Source organism: Amblyomma americanum, chromosome 4 (assembly GCF_052857255.1).
Source record: "Amblyomma americanum isolate KBUSLIRL-KWMA chromosome 4, ASM5285725v1, whole genome shotgun sequence".
NCBI classification, from domain to species: domain Eukaryota; kingdom Metazoa; phylum Arthropoda; class Arachnida; order Ixodida; family Ixodidae; genus Amblyomma; species Amblyomma americanum.
In genome coordinates this window covers 198,552,349-198,558,887 of record NC_135500.1, presented here as the reverse complement: position 1 = coordinate 198,558,887, position 6,539 = coordinate 198,552,349, and the positions used below count along the sequence as shown (strand labels likewise).

The following is a 6,539-nucleotide window of genomic DNA, read 5'->3' as shown; positions in this document are numbered from 1 at the left end:
ACGAAATGCGGAAGCCATTAGGAGTGTTTAGAAACTCCGCGTAGGGGTGTGGAATATTCAGTTGCTGTTATGCCACAGCACTCGCATTAGCACCGCGGGTAAGCTCTAGTGAATGCCTCGTCACGTCATAAGTGACCTCACTGCGTCTGAACCAATCAGCGATTTACTTTCTGGCCTATCAGAGCGGAGCTTTGTCACGACGTCATGCGCGACTTTATTCCATCTGACCAATCAGCGTGACGGAGTGCACTTGGTGTGTTACGTCGACACTGACGCTGACGCCGCATATATAGGAAACGTGGCCTTAACACCTATCGCTGTAATAACAGTAATCACCAGCCAGGTTACATACAACCCACTAGTACAAACTGCGCGAACAAGACGGCACGTAAGGCACAAAAATGGACAGACGACCCGTCTCTTGTTTGCGCATTTTGTACTCGTTCGCTTCGTTATGAACCAACTAACCCGCCAGAACATCCTTCTTCAGTATACATCCCACCTACAGCCTCGACCAGACTATATCAGCGAATTTCACGCCTAACCTTGGCTCCCCGCCTCTACCCAGTAGCTACGTCTACCGGCCCCTAGGATACACTTTGTTGTACAGCATGAACTCATGAGCGAGTTGGCCTCACGTGTTTCTTGGCTTCCTCTCCTTTTTGGCCTCGTACCGTTGCGCTGTTTAGCTAAGAAACACTTTGTGACGTTAACGGTGGCGTTAACGAACCCTTGTATATCGGCTTTCCGTGTGACATATATCGACCAATCCAATTCCCATCCCTTATTTCCGCTAAGACCTCATTAACGAGAGCGTGTTATCTAATTCCCGCTGCTTCCTGGCTCTTTGCGTTACGACCATCATTTTTTATTGCCCAGGTCGCCGACCTGTTCCCAACCCAATTTCAAACTTATTCCTTAGATTAGAAGTTCCGGCCCCTCAGGTGAGTAGTGGCAGAATAATTGACGGGTTCTCGGGTAAAAAAACAATAATAAAAGGAAATGCAGGAAGCAGACAGTTAGAAATGAGCTACTACCTGTCTAAAACCTACTGCCTTGTCGGCTGTAGGAAGCTGCAAAGAGCCTTGGCTTATTTACAGCTGCAGCTGAATGAAGAACATTAAGCGAGGTATATAGCGATAACCGCAACATGAAATGGTTATAAAGCATAACACAGATCAGGAGAGGAGGGAGTTCGCAGCCTTGGCGTTTATGTGGAGTAAAGGTCGGCTGAAGCCATGCATGCACGAGGAGAGTTGTGTCAGGTTAGTGTTCATTAATACGAACAGGACGTGACGCATGACGTCATTACATACAGATTGACATCGTGAGCACTGACTAATAACTAATCGGTTTAAATGCATGGAGGCAGCACGTCGGAAATAAAAAAAATAAATGCGACAAGAACAACAAGAGGAAAAAAACACTTGCGTGGGTTGGGAAAAGCCATCGAAATGATCCTGCACGTGGCTAAGACAAAGTTACTTTTAGATATTGCGCTAATTTCCTGCCAGATGCGGGTTGAACGATTGCAGACGCAAAGAGAGGCCATCCTTTCTCCTTAAAACGTTTCAGAGCTTAAGTCATCGGTTAATTTGCCATCTTCTTTCTTATTTTTTTGCCTTCTTTCGCAACTGCCTTGTTATCAAAAGTGGGACAGCATCCGGATGAAGGAAGAGAAGGAGGAGGTTAGGAGAAAGGAAAGACGAGGTAACTGTATCATTCTGAGGGGAAATTCGAAATGCGCAGACAAGGAAAGGATGTAGGAAGGTGAAAAGGGCAGACACAGTTATAAGTGCAGGTACGCAAGAGCCGATAAAAAAAAAATTGAAAGGTTCCCCTTTTCGAAGTAAGATGAACGAGGCATCCATGAATGGAGACACTGCAGACATCGGTAGCGCATTTGATTTCAATGTACTGGCAATACGATGCTGTCACCAACGTCGCAGATACCACCTGTACTACATATACGTACAAACAATTATTTTGCGCATCTTTTTCTTTCATCAACTTCGTTAATTTTTGAGCACAATGGAAATTGCTGGTTAACACTATACTTGTTACATTTGACTTTAATGTAGACCATTCTTTTAATCGCAGTATCTAGCTTTGTGTGTGCTCTTGAGCATCACATGAGGCTTTCTGACTTAGAGGTTTAGTGTTTTTTCTTGTGCTTTTTGTTTCAGAACTTTTTGCATAATACTGAGTTACCTAGAAAGGCAACCGGAGTCGTCCTTGATATGCCATAACGTGTTTCATATTGCGTACCAATTACAGTAGAACTCATATATCTTTGGACACCTGAACCGCGCCGTAAGGGAAGGGATAAAGGAGGGAGTGAAAGAATAAAGGAAGAATAGGTGCCGTAGTGGAGGGCTCCGGCATAATTTTGACCACCTGGGGATCTTTAACGTGCACTGACATCGCACAGCACACGGGCGCCTTAGCGTTTTTCCTCCATAAAAACGCAGCCGCCGCGGCCGGGTTCGAACCCGGGAACTCCGGATCAGTAGTCGAGCGCCCTAACCACTGAGCCACCGCGGCGGGGCATTTACGACGGTTCATAATTATCCCCCAGCAAGAATTATTTCAATGCGTTTTGTGGAAGCAGAGTTATAAGCAGACCAAATTTGAACTTCTGCGTCTTCGCGCCTTTCCCTCTCTCGCCCGCCAAAACGGCGGCGCTCCTCCGCCGGCCCCACTCACTCGGCCGCTCCCCTACTTCCGCCGGCTGCGGCGCGCGCGGAGTGGCCGCGGCCGCGGTAGCGCGTGACGTCTGAACGAATTTGGCGCTGTGAACCAATGATTACCCCCGGCTGCTGACGTCATTTGCAAGACGTGACGTCATCTGCCAGGTTTTCGTGCGAGAGCCGGGCACCGCGCGTCGCCTAGAGGCGCGAAAGCGGGAGTTTTTAAAAATGTATCGTAAATTCCCCGCTCGCTTTTGAGGTCTCGTACGCCACATGGACGCTCGGTGGCCTGTACTCTACATAGTACAAGCATTTTAAAGCCAAGCTCAAACACCCCTTTCTGTGGCCCTTTAAGGCGACAGTGGAGGAATGCGTAACCAGAAGGTGGCTATCATGGGAAGAACCCAGAGGGTGGCTATTGCGGAAGGAGGAGGTTATGACAAAGGCGGACGATTGATCATTCTGCTCGTGGTCCCATGGCAGAATGCAGGGGACGGGAGGGAGACGTCGGATGGTGAAATCAGATTTCGCTGATTCGCAGGTGCAGGGCTAGACTTTCTCTTACGGCTGGCGATGTAGATGACACGGGCAAATATAGAACTAAATGGTTAAACCAAACCTTAGCAGCTTTCGCTGATTAATGCGCTAAGGCGTTAACCCTAGCCCTAGATTTTTTTTTGCTTGGTGGGCCCAGCGATTTGAAGAGAAATAAGTGACTAAATGAACAAATGAAAAATGAATGGTGGCCCGAACGAAAATAGAGCTAAGATGCATCCGCCTGGCAAAACGCCAAATGGTCAAATTATATTGACGCAAAAATATTCTTCAGTTCCTCGAACAGAAAGTGTCCAATTTTCTTGATCGGAATAAGGCAGATCACAAGTCTCCTGCAAGCTCTCCTCACATTTTTCTCTTTATATGCCTTCTCTATACCTTCTGTATAGGTCAGTGAGGCTATTTTGGGATCTTCGAAGGCCCGGACATGAAGAACGCGTCGAGAGAAAAAGCATACCACAGTGTGCTAGTTTTGATCCAGTGCGCTCGCACCGATACTCCGTCAACGTCAATGTGCCACTTATTTGTTCGAAACCTGCCTGTCATCTATCACTGTTCGCATCGATTAAGTATTGGTTTCCCAGAGAGCTGCCTCTGCACTGTAGACCAGACCCAGCCTTATACACATCATAGAGCTCCGTACGGGGAGCTAAATGCATTCCCAACAAATACTTGATAGGCAGTACCTTATAACGCCGAAACTCGGCTCAACAGAGGTAATAAATATTTGTCGCAGTCAGCAATCAGATGCCAAAAAACTGCAGCGTGAAGAAACAAAAAGGAGGAACTAACGATAATGTGAGCATTACCGACCAGTCTTCTCAATTTTTTTTCTCGTGAATCCACATTATACAAGAAAACTTTCAATTTTTTTTCCCACTTCTGAGCTGTAACGTATTTTTTAAATGATAAAATGAAGGACGTTACAATGAAAGGAAAGTTGATGTTCCCGCTTTTGATGGATGTTTTCGTTTGGCACGTGGCAACACTGATATCCAATCATTCACAAGCAAAGGAGGCCTGTCTGGACGTACAAGTAAAACAGCGTTCCGTAATCGAAAGCGTGAAGGCGGAAGGTATGTGTTGCATCTATCGATATCCGCATTCCAGTGAGTGCCGTTTATGGGGAGGCGTGTGTTGATGTTAGCAAAGTTGGGAGGTGGGCACCGGCTGCACACATGGAAGACCCAGCCACGTCGAATCTGAAAAAACAAGGACCGCAGTGGGAGCTCTCAAGGCCGCTCCACACCAGGGGCCGTATTCTGTAAGCTGTCCACTTTCCGTTGTCCATTTCGCGTCCATTGGGTCTTCTGCCAGTGGTCACTCAGATATACTCGCAGCTTTCAAGAGACTGTGGCAAGCGACCCGGTCATTGGGTAGTTAACGACTGGCCCTTACCATTGGCTGAAATTGGATGCGATATGCAGCCAACGGCAAGATGCGTCGCAGCGCTCTGCAAACAGCAGGCGACTGAACCTTACCACTGGCTGCCATTGGCTGCGAAATGCAGCCAATGGCATCTAATAAACAGACATCCGAACTCACCTCATCCCAATAAGTTCAAGATAAACCCATCGAATGGCAAAGTCATGGTCAATATCTTTTGGGACAGTGATATGGTGAATTTCTGATGGAATTTCTAAAACGTGGAGCAACTGTCAGTTTAGCTCGGAATGTGCAGACGGCGAAGAACTTACGTGCACGTTTGCACAGAGTTCATCCAAAAAGAAAAAACGGGATCAACAACATGGCAGCACTCGGCCACACGCAAATCGGGAAAAAAACTGCGCTCAGAAGAAGATGCACTTCCTGGCTGTTCTGCCTCACTCACCCTATAGTCCAGGCCTAGCGTCATATGGCTTCTGGCTGTTCCTGAAACTGATGGAACATCCGAAGGCCGGGGCTTTGAGTCAGACAAACAGGCCGCCAATGCAGCAGCCGGCTTCATTATTCTCTGAGGCATGCAAGCATTAGTGCAAACATGGCGGAAGTGCATCAACATTGAAAGGAACTATATCGAAAAATGTATTCCTCATTGCTCAAGAAGATGCATCAAACTTTCTTTTGATTGTATAGCACATTTCATTTGCGTCAATTAATAAATACATTACCGGCCTGGAAGCAAAGTACATTGAACATTCGTCCCAGAGTCTACAGGCCCGGAGTCACAATCGGATGCACGACCAAACGAACAAACATACAGCAATACCACGAAGATAAAGAAGGCACATGTAGGTACAAATGCAGACGCTCGGTGTTTTAGAGTTGTGGTAGTGGACACTTGATGCTATAATGTCAAGAAGGAAGACCTATTTCTTCGTCACCTAGTAGAACAGACGACACGCTAACACACTTCTCTCTTGTGTTGCTTATTACATAGATCCCGATTTCTCTTTTTGATTTATTTGTTGATTTATTGATAAACTGTGTGCTATCAGATATCAGATAGCAGTCGCATCGCATGCAGCGCTGGCTCAGAAAATCTCTGGTTTTTGAAGTTTCACTGAAGCAGTGGCCACGGAAGCACACGTTTGCACGTGTGGCTGTTCGATTACGCATCTCCTTAACGCGATGGAACGCTTCCATGTTTCCGTCCTATATATATAAACGAGGCTTGACTAAAAATAAGTCAGATTTTATTTAGTAGCCTTTGTCGCGATTTTTTTCTTTCTTTTCGTGTCTGTTTTGGTGCTACGCTTTCTTTACTTATTCAACATTGTAATCAAAGTTTTTTGGACATGAATGCAGTGTTGACGGGAGACGCAACCAAAAGCCAAAAAAGCCAGAGAGGTTTTACTGGAAGTAGGGACGCTTAGCAGGCAGTTGCAACAGCGAATACTTCTATGCTTCACAACACCATAATAATAATAATGTTTTTTTTTTGGGGGGGGGGGGGAAGGAAATAGCACAGTATCTGTCAAAAAACCATAAAAGTATTTATTTATTATTTATTCATAGATACTGTGAGTCTATACAGGCTCACACAGGAGTAGGTCACAAGGGAAACAGTGCAAGGTAAAAGAACGGCATGAAATAGGAGACATGCCGGTGATTATTTTTGAGTAAAAATAACAAAAAGAAAGCACAACAAAAAGCACATGAGAAGATAATGCTAGGAAACAGTCGAGAAAAAAAAGAAAAAAATTCCAGTTGAGTTAATAATTGACAGCAGAGAAACAAAAGCAAGCTTAATAAGAGCGCTAAGAAGACAGTGCAAAGCACTTAATGCTATGTGAAAAAGGCAACAGCAAAGAGTGGATTCGACTGCGAACGAAAAAACAACAACATTCAAAT

At 45.7% G+C, this 6,539-nt stretch overlaps 1 non-coding gene across 1 annotated transcript; it reads right to left on the bottom strand.

Annotated features, from left to right (window-relative positions):
• Positions 1–2,472: 2,472 nt before the first annotated feature.
• Positions 2,473–2,544, bottom strand: TRNAS-ACU (transfer RNA serine (anticodon ACU)). The gene has a single exon. It is a non-coding gene; the product is annotated as a tRNA-Ser (tRNA).
• Positions 2,545–6,539: the final 3,995 nt, after the last annotated feature.